Source organism: Protopterus annectens, chromosome 3.part0 (genome assembly GCF_019279795.1).
Source record: "Protopterus annectens isolate FY-2018-M chromosome 3.part0, PAN1.0, whole genome shotgun sequence".
Classification (NCBI taxonomy): domain Eukaryota; kingdom Metazoa; phylum Chordata; order Ceratodontiformes; family Protopteridae; genus Protopterus; species Protopterus annectens.
Genome location: NC_056731.1, coordinates 694,836,053 through 694,852,496, shown reverse-complemented (window position 1 = coordinate 694,852,496; position 16,444 = coordinate 694,836,053).

Genomic DNA, 16,444 nt, shown 5'->3' with positions numbered 1-16,444 from the left:
TACCGTATACTCCACCTATATTGCAACTACTAACATGACTTGGGGTACTGCAAGCCTACTGCCCCCTGCAATACAGACTGTTCTGTGCATTATGTCTTGATATGTTCCGGGTACAACCCTTTGGATCACAAAATGTCTTGACCTCCTACGGAGATTGTGCAGAGTGTAGATAGAGGCTGCTGAACTACACACCTGCAGTACATACTGTTGATTGTGTGGTACCCTGTGGCCAGTCTGTCGGCACTATTGTACATTCTGAAGGGCTTGGCTTGGACTGCAACAGTTGTGAACCTTTACAGACTACTGTATAAATGTAACTGTTTCACAGTTGCAGTACTCCATTTACATAGTTGTCAGTATTTGAACAGCTATATGATATGGCCATTATGGTACAGAATTAAAGGAGTCCCATTTCTGCAAACCTGTGTGTGCTGTCTTTACTATGAACTTTCTATGGGTATATGTTGCAGACAATGATTGACATTTGTATCTTTAGGCCATACAGTGTCCAGTTGTTAAGGTGTTAACTATAGGCATACTGGCTGTACCATATTGTGTGCACCTCCTACATACATATCTGACTGTACATATATCTGCGTGTGTATGTGTAGTCACATGTATATATATATATATATATATATATATATATATATATATATATATATATATATATATATATATATATATATATATATATATATATATATATATATATATATATATATATATATATATATATATGAATATCTGTATCAGCATATATATGTATGTGTATCTGTATCCTGGGAACTTTAACGGCTTCCACATATTACATGTCCTGTGAGAGGCAGACTGTACTTGGTAGTGTATTGCAGGGTGCAGGTGTTTTGGCTGTGGGGGGATGCCTATTCGTACCAGACATATATTGTTTGGGGCCTCTCAACCCCATTGATGTTGCATGAGGACATATATATTTTATTTCCCTATTATCTACAGCTGTATGTCCGTATATACCTATGTATGTATATATATATATATATATATATGTATAAAAAACCTGCCGTATATGTTTAGCCATGTAGATGTGAACATATATATCTATAGATGTAGGCATTTGCATGTGTATATGTTCATAAATAAATATATATATATATATATATATATATATATATATATATATATATATATATATATATACATACATATATGTATATATTGTACCTGTTTAGACATTAATATATTCACTCACACACATACATCTACATGTTGAAATACATTCTCTGTACTTTTGAATGACTTGGCTGGATGATATGTTTGTAAATACAGCAAGGACATGTATATCTGAGATGGCTTAGTGGTAAATCACTTTGGCTATGGTATGCATGGTCCTGGGTTTGATACTAGCAGTGGCTGCTTATTTTGTTGCTGGGCAGAACATGGGATGTTGGCTACAAAGTGATTAAGGAACTTTTAAGTAGCTGTAAGCAGGTGTGCGTGGGTTTGCGCGATGGTAAGCACTGCCAACCTCTGCTTATGTTTTCTTACAGTCAGTTAGTTTCAGATTTCTCAACCTGTGTAGGCATAGCTTACCCCCGTGCAAACACACTTAACGCTGCTTAAAAGTGCTTACTGCAGCTTATCCCCGCACTAATTCCTTTAAAAGAAAGGAAAAATGGGTTAATAGGAAAGTGGTGAAAAATGGGGCACAAAGAGGGAAAGACAGTAGGGAAAATAGCTAGGCATGTGCAGGAAGGGTATAGGAAAGGTCCATAGCTGCCCATTTCTACTACAGCAAACAGCGGTGCATATACATAATATTTGCAGGTACATTTGGACCCTCAAACCCCTGGGAGAGGGGTGAGGACAACATATATTAATTGTGGTGCCAATTAGACCAGATTACATGTGTCCAGCGGACACATGTGCGAAATGGACAGCTATGTATGGGGAGAGATTTTTTTGTGGGAACAGATTGCCCTTTTTTTTCTTTTTGCAGGTGGGAGAGGGATGTTGCGGAGGGGTAGTAGGCATATTTGGGGAGGTAGGTTGGGTAGGTTAACCAACAAGACACACAAGATGCATACAGGGCCAGTATATGACACATGTGGGGGGTAAACAACTTGGATGGGGAGGGGTGTTTGGAAGTCACAAGCCCATGAGCCCCCAACTGGAAACTGTGGGACTGAGGTCCCCACCCATGGGAGTCACCACTGCACCTTCATGGCCCCGAAGGTGGCTGTGCTGGAGGCTGTGTAGGAGGGCAGGCTCACACTCTAATAGCGCCACTCGGCCCTCAAGCTGGTGTAGCTGCTCTCGATACTCCAGATTTAGCTCCTTACGTACCCTTACTCGGACCTGTTGATGGGTGACAGGTTTCCCTCCATGCCTGCTCAGACGGGGGGCGAGCCCCATCCCCTGCAGTGGTTCCACCTGAAGGTTGTGCAGGACCCACATAGGAGGAGGTCCCAGGCTGGGCCCCAGATGTGCTGGTGCCCGGTGCCATGGCCAGCTGAGGTGGGACAGGTGGGTCCACTGGGACTGGCCTTCCCACATGAGCTGTGTTGTCACCGGTTTAAGACAGATATGGGTTAGTAACAGTCAACAGCATTCAGGATTAGTTATAACAGCATGCATAGGTATTCCCATTAACCCAACACACCAGAATTAACACAGTTGCAGAGCAAGCAGATCACATGCACATATGGAACAACACTGGCCATTACAGAAACACGCAGGTATCATTGATGGCAACAGGTCACCAATATGGGTGTATTTGCACATGGCACACGCATAGAAACAAATGTGAATATTTATAAACCATTAGGACATATGTCCCAACAAAAGGTTGGAGTGTACACATACAAGTTGAGGAATGTCATTGGGTTATTATGCACATATGGTAGGGTTGAGAGAGAGAGTTCAATTAACAACTAATAAATCCTTGTAGTTTTCACAACATTCTTAGTCACTGCAGTGGTCTTTCCCTTACATGTATTATTACACTACACAATGGCCTTATATTGTACACTGGTATGTTTATAAATTATTATATACGTGCCCTGTGTCTTACATACAGGCGTGACAGGCTGCAGATGTTAATGCAACATATGTTGTGAATTGCTGCCATACACTTTGGGTGAGGTGCTAGAATGACAGATTTGTTTCCATATACATTCTCTGACTATGTGCACATTTGAATATCAGTTATATGTGATTGACAACTGCCTACAATTCTTGGAACATCACACTGGATTTTCAGGGGAACCGGGTACCAAGCAGGTGATAAGGGCCATTTATCTGGACATGCCAGACAAATTGGAACAGTTGTGGGGTATTTATATGCATACAACTTTCAATATGAACATTCTAGCAAATTTTGTACAATTGTTGGGTATAATTATGCATACAGCTTTCTATCTGAACATTGTATCAAAATCTGTACAGTTGTGTGGTATGATTATACATACAACTTAGTAGCACTCCCAGGAGTCAAACCTCTGCTGTGTGTGACAAAATATTATAACAAACATCACAGTACACTGTGCTATCAGGGAATTGATGTACAGCTTTCGACTGTTTTCTAAGTCTCCCTAACTTGTACAATATAACTGATCTCTTGGCTCTTCCAACATTGTAATGCAGGACTTCATGCCCATTTTATCTGCAAACCACAGTGTGGGTGACACTGCTTAAGATACAACAGTACTATTTATAGTATGGAACAGATCACCAACATATGAGAGAAGAGTAAACAGAAGCACTCCATGGATTATACCTTTATTCACAGACTATTACACATGTATTTCTACTGGTACACCACTTTCTAAGGCTTTTATATTTATTTGTTATGACAATATATGCAGACTGGTTATTAACCTGCCTCGCGACACAGCCTTTGCAGCCTAGCATCATGTGCTTGCTGGTTCGCAGCCCGCTCATCTGCAGCTGTCAGGGAAATGCAGTGATATTTAGCCATACCTATCCATAGTATACACAAGCTAGGCAATTATTTACTACTTAGTAGAATGAGTACTTACTCAGTCCCGGGGCATTGGGCATCTGCCGAGACTCCTGGATCCACTGTTTCTAGTACACCCCCCCACTGACTCTGGTCAGCATGGTGGTGCCTGACCTGCTCACCATTCTGGGGGATAACTGTGGCACTGGTGAGGTCACGGGCAAGACTGTCCCAGGCCTCTGTTTTATACTGCGAGCCCTGATACTGGCCCTGCAGTAGTCTCTGATCATGGTGTTTTACCAGGAGCCATACCATGACTTTTGACCCCTGGATGCCCCAGTGCTGTGCTCAAAATCGAGTGCCTTCACCCACACCAGCCATTCTGCCTACAGTAGGAAGCTACAACCAGTTACGAGAAGTATTTCCACCTATGGGGTTTAAATTAGGCCATTTTCCCACACTTTCCCATGATTGGCTGATTTTGAAAAGGCTAAGCTATGGGCACACCTGCTTACATGAGGTTGGCACTGCTTAACGAGGTAGACCACTAGGCAGATTGAATTTGCTCTGCTACACATTGCTTACACTTACTAACTTGAGCTGTGCTGCAGTTAGCATTGCTTAATAGTTAATTAGCACTATATTTGCCATTTGGCAAAGATTTATTCTTCATTACAGGTTATATATGTGTCTAGTATCTGTGATTCATGTGTACATACACTGTATGGGGACCTGGGGAATTCTACACTTTATTACAATCACACCTCAGATCTATGCTTACTGCAGTATTCCAGTTCACATAGTTATGTTCTGTGGCAGGTTATCCAGCATCACACTGTACATAGATTCAGTTCACATGTTTGGTTTGACTTTCCTGTGGTGAGGATTAGTTTGTTGATACCTCATGCACATCTATTGCTATGATGGCTTAGTGGTTAACTACTGTGACTATAGTGAATTGGGTCCTGAGTTTGAGCCTTGCAGAGGCAGTTTATTTTGTTGCCGGGCAAAAAATGGGCCATTGGATCCAGACTGATTAAGGCAGTTTAAAGCAGTTGTAAGCGGGTTTGCATGACAGTAAGCACTGCTAACCTCTGGTTACAGTTTCTTACACTCAGTTAGCTTCTACTCTGCTTCATCTGTGTAGGCAATGCTTACCCCCGCGCAAACGCACTTAAACACGCTTACTACTGCTTATTTGTGCTTAAACCTGCTTACTACTGCCTAAATTCATTATGACACTTACACTTCACATGTGCATTTCATGCAGTACTCCAGTTCACATTTAAATGTTATTATGTAGGTTTTACGGTAAAAAGATGTACAAATATGTTCATATACAGATTCCACATGGAAAATGATATGTGCTGTAGTGAGACTCAAACAGGGAATGTTTGTTCATTAGGCGGATGCTCTAACCACTACACTACTGCTGTGCTGCTTCAGTTGTATATATATTCCTTCTTATCCTCTTCAGCCTTTTCAGCTGCTTTAACTGTAGCTAAGTGATGGGCAAACCTGCACACTTATGGTTAGCTGTACTCAGGGTTTAAAAAAAAATAAATACAAGGGTTTCTTCATTTTATTTCAATGTACTGTTGCTGTTGAACACATGGGGACTGTTGCTGGGGATATGCGGACACCTATGAGTGGTCTCGCTCATTTATTTACACTTTCTTCTGTTCTACTTTGTAGGGGTGTGTTTATTCTAAGAGTTCTGCTCTCAGACACACCCCCTGCACTCATCCATGCTCAGTGTAGGATTTGGAGCTCAGGCAGCGTGTCTTCATTAATATGCATGGTGCACTGCCATCCTCCTCTTAAACTGCCACTTATGTGCAGGACTAGTTTAGTCCTGCATGGCAGATTAGTAAATCCAGGGGTATCTGGGGCAGTACAGCTTCTGTGAGGTTTTAGCTGCTGGAAATACTCCTTCCATGGTTTGAGTCCTGTGGACTGGGAAGCAGGTTGTTTCTGGCATCTCATATGACTATCTGCTTTATTTTTATGTTTTGCTTTGCAACCTGATATAGTTTCTCTGTGTCACCTACTGTGTCATTTTTTCAGAAGCTGGTAGAGTGTCTCCAATGCCCTGTCCTTCCTGGTTGCTCTTTTCTATCTCCCACTTTTTTGTGCACTCCTTTCTTTTGATGAGTTCCTGGACTTCTGCATTCCACCACCAGCTTTTCTTGGCTCAGACACATTTCTCCTTTTCTTGTGGTGCTAGAGCCCTGAGTAATTCTTTGTACTGTAGTACTTTCTCTCCAGTCAACTTCCAGGTCTTCAGCATGTGGTCATCCTGGTCTCTGTTGACCTTAGAGCCTACTGGTTGCAGCTGATTGTGATAGCCAGTGATGTGGGCCACCCCATCGCCCTTTCCTTATTAGGAGGAAGTTAGTAATTCTGATGAAGTCTTGAAGTCTCTCTCTCACCACAATTCCCACACCCCAAGCCAAGTGGCTTTGCTGCACTGCTCTTTCCTTGGATACACGGGATATCCAGCATCCATGTCCTGTCAGTGAATCTGCATAACCCAGGGACATACACTCCTCTCTGGCACAGGTCGGAGTATGCCGAATCACTTGCCTAGAGCCATATTTTGCACTGTCAAGACACACAATATGTGATCCATGTTTTCCTATCTTGAAGATAGTGCACACCACGGTAGATGCCCAAAGAACAACTCTTCCCTCTATAGGGTACCATGAAGAGTCTGTGCTGCACCCCACAGCTCCATTCATTGGTGAGTGTGAGATGGAAACACTCAGCATATTTTTCAGAGGTGGGAGGAACCCCACAAGACACAGGAAGAAAATGCACACTCCAAACAGCCATTAACCAGAGGTCAGGATTGAACCTTGTACATGAGAGGCAAAGACCTTAACCATTAAACCAAGCCAGATTGATGTCCACTGTATTAACAGCATGTAAACTATCCATAGCTTGTTTTGATCTCTCTCAAAGAAATTGACCTGATTCATTACACAGGATTTACACTTTACAAAGCCAAACTGTTTGGAGTTAATCCTTATAAGATTTTTGATATCATAGTTGATTAGGCAAGTTATGATATGTGCCATGGTTGTGCAGATCAGACTACTCAAGCAAATGGATGTGTTAAGTTTCTGGGAACAGTGGTAGAACAACCATTGTGAAATGGCATCACACCAGCTATGCAGCTTATTTCTGGCATTAATCCAATGGCTAAAGTCAGGTTGAGTAGGTGCAGCAGTGGGTCCACTGGGGCATGTGTTGCATTGTTTATCAGGCAACATGGTATGTTATCAGGCCCCAGGGATGACATATTTTTTTAATTTTAGAGAGTACTTTTATGAAATATTCTTTAGACTACAATAGTGTATTTGAGATTCTGTGGGATATGTGGGCTTTATATAGTTGATTTGGGGTGAAATTTGCATGGAATGTGTTTGCTAGTATGTTGGCTGTCAGCTGGATACAAGCAAATAGTGACATTTTAAATAAGTTCTCAGCAATGTTTGGTGCACTCCTTAGTTTCCTAAAGTAACTAAAGAATAATTTGTAATTGTCTTTAGCATCTGAAGCTTATATGTTTACTGGATGCTTTCACATTCCTGATGGAATTTTTTTAATGTTAGCATTGATTTGAGGCTTTTGTGTTTTTGTTTTTCAGTTTAAGAAACTTTTTTTTTTGCTTTTTTCTTTTATTGTTTTTTTATACCTATAGAGAAACAGACATGTTTACTTTTAAACTTACCATTTTGTTTGGATCTAGTAGGGACTAATAAATCAATCCAATTGATTCAATAAACTCCATGCAGGCTTTGCATAAAGCTTACATGGAGTTTTCATGTTAGAGTGATGAGCAGCCAGCAGTGCTAATCACATATGCATGTCATGCATCACTTGTACAAATACAAGCAATGATTCATGGCCAACAACAGTGTTGCTGGACAGGAATCCATGCAGAATAGCATGAAAGCAGAAAGAAGATGCATACAAGTTTGCCAACAGGTAAACCTCCTCTGCGAGATTACAGGGACAGCCACAATGATTATCAAGGGGGGAAAATACCACAATAAGTTCTGTATTAACACCCTATAGAAAATTGTACTCAATGCGATGTATATTACAACTATTTGCAGACTGAAATAATAGATGGGGTGAACAGTAAGAGAAAATGCAATGAAACATAAATACACTAGGCAGGGAAAGTCTGCTTATTAAAATGGCCACAGACTAGAATGAGAGGAATGAAGAAAGGGGAAGAGGGCATATAAAATATGACAATGTACCCTAGATAGGATATGTCAAGGTATGTACACTTCCAAGATAAGTCAATAGCATAGTATTAAGCACATACATAGATAGCACGGTGCGTACTGCTGTTCACAAATCCTGTGCAATTTATATTTACATCATACAGGATAATATATATGTGATGGTCACACAAGTTTACATGTCAATGGAAATGAATGGTTGTGATATAAGCATCACTGTCATGCTCACTGGAGAAGACGCTTATCAAGGACAGTATACACAATAGGGGGTATGTGCATATTGTGAAGATCTGTTAAATAACCTGCTTGAATATCACTGAAATGTCAGCATACCTGTCAACCAATCATGGACACATAGCAACTGACTCATGGACAACTATAGACAGAGGAAGCCACAATCATGGACAATTTTGAAATATTAACACCATGAATCTGTGACATTGATAGAATATGTGAGTTTAAATTATTATACATATTCTGCAGGAACAGACATGTACAACTTCATTGATTGTCAGTATTCTATGAATAGAATTCACCACCCCCTCCCCAAAAATAATCCATTTTTGGAGGTTTTAAGCAAGACATTTTTAAACCTAGAGTTGAAATAAGGGGCAATCCTGGCTAGTGGAGAAATTTGCATGACACACCTGCAAGAACCAAACTCATGCTATCAGTGTTGACATAGGTATCGGCCATATGGATAACAACACTTACAAATAACACACTGTTATGAGTGGATTCCTTGCACACAGCTGTGTATTGCATGCATCTGCCACATGTAATGTTTATGGATAAATTGTTTGAAGCATCTGCTATCGATATGTGAATTCAGAATTATCATAAATGGTACAGCAGTATGTGTGACAGATGGCAATGCATCAACTATGCCCATGTGCACAGAAGTTACAGTAGTGCAAAGTCTAGCATCAAGAAGCTGTCACTGTGATATTGTTCACAGACCAAACAATACATGGAGCACACTCGCTAAGCACATGTCAAACCTCAAAACATGTGCCACACAATCACTGCCCCCCTGACATTGCCAGTGAAAATGTTATACTGCCATGAAATCCTGACGTGTGTGCATATGTGTTCATGCAAACTTTCAAGTGGTAATACTGATGTTATGTCTGTAATGGTGTACAGTCACATTATAGCAGTACCTAGGATACAATTGGACTTCAAAGCTTCATAGGAGAGTACTGGGCTATTGTTCCAAGATCCCATAACAGCCTAGCCATATTTAACATGAGTTTCACAATTTTCAATAACTAGGTGAATGATGTTAACACAGGTATGAGCCTATGCTATCTTATCTAAGACAAAATGCCTCTATCCATGAGGGACATGGGCACAACACAAGGAGTACTATTACAAGTAACCATCCATTGCCCTAGGTTGTACCAGAAAAAGGTTAATAAAGGCCTTTGCTTTATGTGAATGAGAAGCTTGTTCCAAGAAGGGGTAGTGTGAAAGACACATATATAGCTCTCCAACATGATTTATTATGTCAGATGCTAGATTAACATCCTTGGAATGACTGACCCTTATGCAGTTTGCTTTACCAATGTGTAACATTTCTGTCAGGACTAGATTGGACATTGCAATGCAGACACAGATTAAACCTTAGTGGTCTGTAGGAGGCAGAATTCAGTGATAGGGCTTTCAATCTTTCTGTATAGGACTTGATTTTTTCTATCCTGTATCTTTTTAGTGTGAAAACTCTTGGGATGTTCCAGCTGCTGCAGCATGTGGTGAGCTAGGGTCTGTATTAGAACACCGAACTTTCAAAATTTTGAGTGTTCTAATATCGACCCGTTTTCAGCGAACGCTGAAAATATCGAAGAAACAGAAAACCAAATGTTTTCCTAGGGAAAGAATTCGGTTGTCCATTTCTGTTGCTTCGGTATTTTCAGTGCTGTGGTGGAAAGTTACTGATCGGGTTCAGGTAAGTGTAAGATTGTGTGGGTGTGAGGGTTAGGGAGGGGTAGGTGAGTTAGGGTTAGAGTGCGGGTGAGGTGACTGTGCGATAGTGACGGACCTTAGGGTTAGGGTTTGGGTTAAGGTAAGTGGATAGTTAGTGGTGTATGTATAGTTTAGTGTAGGGTTAGGTGTAAGAGTTTAGGTGTATGTGTGTGGATTGCTGTTTGGTGTGCTTGTGTTATGTGTATGTGTTTTGGAACAGCAAAGTTTTTCCCTAGGAAAAAAATTGCTGTTCTGTATGTTTGATGTTTTAAATTTTCGATTAATAGGGTTCGATATTAGAACACTCGAAATTTGGAAAGTTTGGTGTTCTAATATAGACCCGGTGAGGTATATGCAAAAGGGTGCATTGCACTCAATTACTGGTGTGATGAAGGCCAGGTACAATGGAATTATAACATCCATTGAACTGGATGCCATGCTTATACATATGAATTGTGTCAGATTGAAGGGATTTGTTAACACTGTGGACACATTTTGGTTGAACTTCCAATTACTATCTACCTGTATTTCCAGTTCACATAACACTGGATCTCCTCACAAGGGTGTGCTGTCTAAACTGCAATTAGCTTGTGTATTTGCTTTCCAAAAGGGAATAATTATACTTTATTGGCCATTTAGTGTGTCTACATGGCTCTGGAAACAATAGTTTGTGTCTATTAATACTTTTTGCTGTATATCAATAGAATTTGTCGATTCAAGGATTGTCCACAGTTTGCAGTCATCTACAAAGTTGGTCAGACAAAGACTGTCTAAGTTTAATTTGACATCTGGGGATTAAATACTGAACAGGAAATGGCCTAGCACAGAATCCTGTGGTAATGCTGTGGTCACTGACCTCTTGCCACAGGTAAATTCACACATTTAGTTATGTGTCCTGTCAGAGAGCCATTTGGCTGCCCACTTGGTGATGTAAGGGTTTATGCCCAGTTGATACAGTTTCTCTGTAATACCTGAGTGTGGAATTATGTCAAATGCCTTGGCCAGGTCAAGTTATGCAGGATGCATAACCTTTCCCTCATCCATGGCCTTGGTGACCTTCTTGAAGAAGTAAACCATATTTATCAGACATGATCTACCTTTAACAAATCACAAGTTGGTTGGTTATACAGTCAGTAGATTAGCTATGTTCTTGTTGAAAAGGTCCGCAATGATTTCTTTCCATTGGCTTACAGATGAGGCAAGTCAGGCTTATGGGTCTATTATTCCCTGTGTCAGGTGATGCTCCCCCCTTGTTCAGACAGATGACTGTTGCTTTCCTCCATTGTGCCAGAAAATAGCCTGTCTGGAGGCTGTGGTCAAGTAGGGATCCAACTGTGTCTGCTAGGTTATGTTTTAATTTACTGATAAGGCAACTGGGGATGTTGTCAGGGCCAATTGATACCATGTTTTTAGCCTTAGAAAGTGCAATGATGAGCTGTTCTTTTAAAAAAATATGGTGAGTAATGTTTATATGTATACTTTGGGTTGGCAACCAGTGGGGATAGGGCGGTGAAGCTTGATCCAAATCTGTCAGATAGTAGGTTGTGTATTGCCTCCTTTTGAGTATGGTTGGTGACATCCACAGCCATCTGTGTGCATAGTTGAGTATTCCCTTTAAAATATTGTACTTATAAAAGATTTGTGACAACACCTCCAAATGCCACCTTGGGTATGCATCACATGTCACACAGTGGAAATGTTAACACAGTTGCACGGTTCTATCTATTTCTTATTACACCACTTGCATGTCACATGCCTATATGCTTATCACTGGAAAGGTGTGTAAGAGTGCTCTGATACCATATACGGATACATTACAAATGAGGTAGATGTTGCTCATACAGAACAGTTAATGACACAAATGCTGACAGTCACACAATGCTGCTGTGCAGCAGCTGAATAATCCTTGTGAAAGCAACACAATTGTGCATGCAATGAAATCCACAAGTTTGCAATTGAATCTGAACTGGTTATATGTTTGTGTGTATAACAGCATTACAATATGTGGATGAAACAAGGCATATGTGCACATGTAATCAATTTAGGTTCATAGATTCATAGGTGCTTACTAGGCTAAAGATCACAAGGGCTTTTTTTAAGCCTAGCCATTGCATTCCAAATCTTTGACAATTTCTGGCACCCTGATAAGTTCATGGGTTCATAGGTGTGTACTAGGCTAATGGCCCTCGAGCCTTTACAAGAATAGTCTATAGAAGTGCTCTGGCATTGTGCCACTTGACGTCAGTTCTGAGTGTCTCTATCAAGTAGAGCTACTGGAGTGATCCCCTGGGTGAACTTTCTATTTAGATGGCCTGTCTTGGTATTCAAACCATGCACCTACTGCATGTCAAGCCATGACTCAAACCACTAAGCTAACAGAGCTGTATGTAGGGGCTTGAGAGATGAAACATTTACAAGCAGAGGCCTTATAGATGAACCATTTACAGGTTGCCTGTGTCCATTAGAGACATAAGTGCTAAGGCAGGGATGAATTTCTTATTCCCCATCCAATTGACCGAGTTACACTTGAATTAGGTTAGGGAGGAACTCTGCTTCACATGGATGGGGAGACTGTTCCAGAGATGGGGTAGGCTCTGGGAAACATACCTATCGCTCCAACAAGTCCTATTTATATCACAGGCATGTATGATGTAAAATTGTTGCATGTCACATAGTATTTTGTGATGGCAGGTATATACATGTACACATGTGCCATAACGAAAGTGTCATTGTGATAGTTGTATGATGCACTACAAGAACACATGCCTTACTAACGCAACAATATACAAAAAATGATCCCATGTCAACAGTCCTAAGGAGGCATGTTATTACAGCTGTTATGGAAGGAACATGTAGTCAAATGGCAGGAGTGGCCATCAATACATTACCTCAAATCTCAGATTGGAATAAACAGTTGTAGGGCTACCATGCAACCATACCTCAACATGGCACATGTGGGTGACAACAACATTGACGTCCAATTTTCATAGCGTCATAAGACATTACTAGGCTAATGGCCAATAACACATAAAATCCAAGCCATAATTATTACAATTTAAGTAAAAAAAAAAATATATATATATATATATATATATATATATATATACATACATATATATATATATATATATATATATATATATATATATATACATATATATATATATATATATACACATATATACATATATATATATATATATATATATATATACATATATATATATACATATATATATATATATATATATATATATCTTAGGATAGCAAGCGTAGATCCCCTGGACTCGAGCCGTGAATCAGAAGCAAACTCGCCTGTTGCTTTTTGTCACACAATTTTATTCGATAACTGCCAGCACCACAAAGTACATCTAGTAAGAATGGTTGAGCGCTTTCATCTGCATTTACCAGATTTCTTCAGAACCATTTCCCCTAACATGTCACTTCCTTTATATACACAAATTTTTGGCGCCAAAAAGTTAATTACATAATTGGTTAAAAACAAAATTGTTAATTAAAAACAAAATCACTCAATTGACATTTGTTGTGAATTAATTAAAATGCAATAAAAAAGTCACAAAAATATGTATATTAACCACTGTCATAAAATGTACTATATACTAGTACTAAAGTGCTTTTATACAGTGCATGATACATTTCATTATTGGGTCCCTTATACTATCTACCCTATGCTAAAATTTTAAATTTATAAATTCATAATAAATATATATAAATAAGTAAAAATATATATTGTGTGTTAATGTATAAAATATATATAAAATATACTCGGCTGATGAAATTTCCTTACTCTAACGCCAAAAAAGGCTTGATACTTATATAGTCATTTATACCCGGGGGGGATGTGGCATCTAAACATATCTGCCACTTGCTTTCTAACCAAGCTAAATATATTTTCCAATTTCCTCCTCTGTCATTTACCTCTACCTGGTCTATAATAGCAAATTTAAAACTATGTTCACTTCCCTTTTCTATAATGTGTCTACTTAGAGCGTTCTTAGTATCTCCTTTCCTAATACTATACAGGTGCTCGTATATACGAGTTTTAAATTTCCTCTCAGTCTTTCCTATATAGTATACATCGCATTTCTCACACTCAGCAATATACACAATACGCTGTGTATTACAATTACCCTTCTTAGGATATACTACAGATTTCACAATATTCTTAAGTCTCATCCTACATTTTGTGTTAATATATTTACACTGACTACATGCACCACAACTCGTAGTGCTCTTCCTACTGTTTCCTGTGTAGGCCTTTTTCTTAGTCTCTATTATTCTTTTTAAATTCAAACCTGTTTTATATACTATAGAGGGTTTCGTACCTAGTATGTTTCCAATAGGTACATTACTAGTAATTATGTCCCAATGTTTCTTTAAAATTTCTGTCATAATGTTGGTATAGGGGTTAAACCTGATGATGCATACTCTATTATCTCGGTCTATTTGGACTTTAGTACTCACCATACTGCCTGTACCCAGTAGTGGTACATATTTACTACCCCATTCTTTCTTAACATAAGACGTAATGTTGGTCAACATGTGTTTAGGGTAACCTCTATCTAAAAATAACTTAAAAGAGTATCTAATTCACTTTGCATAATCTCCTTAGTCGATGACATTCTGGCTATCCTTATGCATTGGCCTTTAACTACATTACGAAAGATGTGGCCAGGATGACAACTGCTATAATGTATGTAGTCATTTGAAAACGTGGGTTTTCTGTATATTCTAGACTCAAACCCTTGTCCTGTAGTACTAATCCAAGTGTCCAGATATGCTATTCCCACTTTGTCATACTGGTAGGTAAATTTGAGGAATTCCGTGGTGTTATTAAGGTACTCTAAGAACTCTTGTATCTTCTCTTCTGGACCTTTCCATAAAATAAACATGTCGTCCAGGAACCTAGTGTATAATCCGATGTATTGGTAATATTCACTTGGGAAGATGTACTTGTTCTCCCACTCGAGCATAACCAAATTAGCAAAATGGGGCACAAGAAGCCCCATTGCAACACCACGAGTTTGTTTATAGTGTTGACCAGTGGAAGATGTAGTTGTGGTCTAGGACCAGCCCCATCATATCCATGATGAGATTGATCCTGTCCCAACTACAACCTGAATACTTGGTCATGCTATTACAAAAATATTCAAGACCAATATCTGCCGGTATACTGGAAAATAAATCTTTCACATCAACTGTGAGGAAAATCAAATTCTCCTGCCAAACTTCATCCGTTAGTTTGCTCAAAAATCCCATGAATCTTTTACTATGTGGTTAACTTTAGTATATATATGTTTCATCCAGTGGTCAATGGCTACCCCTAACTTAAATGTTTTCGATTTGGAGCCAGATATAATAGGTCTAAAAGGTGGATGTTCCAGATTTTTATGTAATTTAGGTATTCCTATAATTTTAGATAATAATGGAAAATCATTTTTGAAAAATTCATATACTTCATTGGTTATTCTTCTATCTAATAAATACTCCTCTACAGCAAAATCTATCCTTCTATATCCTGTAATTATTTGGTTCAACGACACTTGTTCAGTAGTTACCAGATTCATTTAGGATCTTCTGTATTTCCCTTAGATATTCTTTATTTTCAAAAATCACAATCCCACCACCTTTATCTGGCTTCATTATTCTTATCTCATCATTCATAATGAGATTCTCTAAACATTTCCTTTCTTCAGTTAGTAAATTGTCCTTATTAGCTGTGGAATCTAACTTGTTATTCTTTATATTCCTGTGTAAAATGTGTAAATCTTTACAAACCATTTTCTCGTATAAACCTATCTGTGCGTTAGATACAGGAATGTACGTGCTTTTCTTAGTTAACTTGTTACAATTAGTGTTTCCTTTTCCCTTATTCTGGCCTTGATTGAACTGTATAGCAAGATTAAGTCTTCTACAGAATAATTTAACCTCTTTTATGGCATCAAAAATATCAAATTTAACTGTGGGTATGAATTTCATCGCCTTGCTAAACAATGTAGTAATTTCCGTAGTAACCTGAACTTGTGTATAGTTGTATACTTTAAACCCTTCAAAGCAATGTATGTTCGGATGCCTTACTGGATTTTCCTCAGGTATACTAATACTGGTACAAAAAGTAGATGCCTTCTCATTAATTCTGTTGTCTACAGGGGTGGGGGGTGCATGCTTCTGTACACTTTTTCCACCACCTTCTCCGTCAATCATTCCATCTGTATTCTCTATTGATTGTATCCCCTTTGCCATCTTTTTGGTGCCGGGTAAA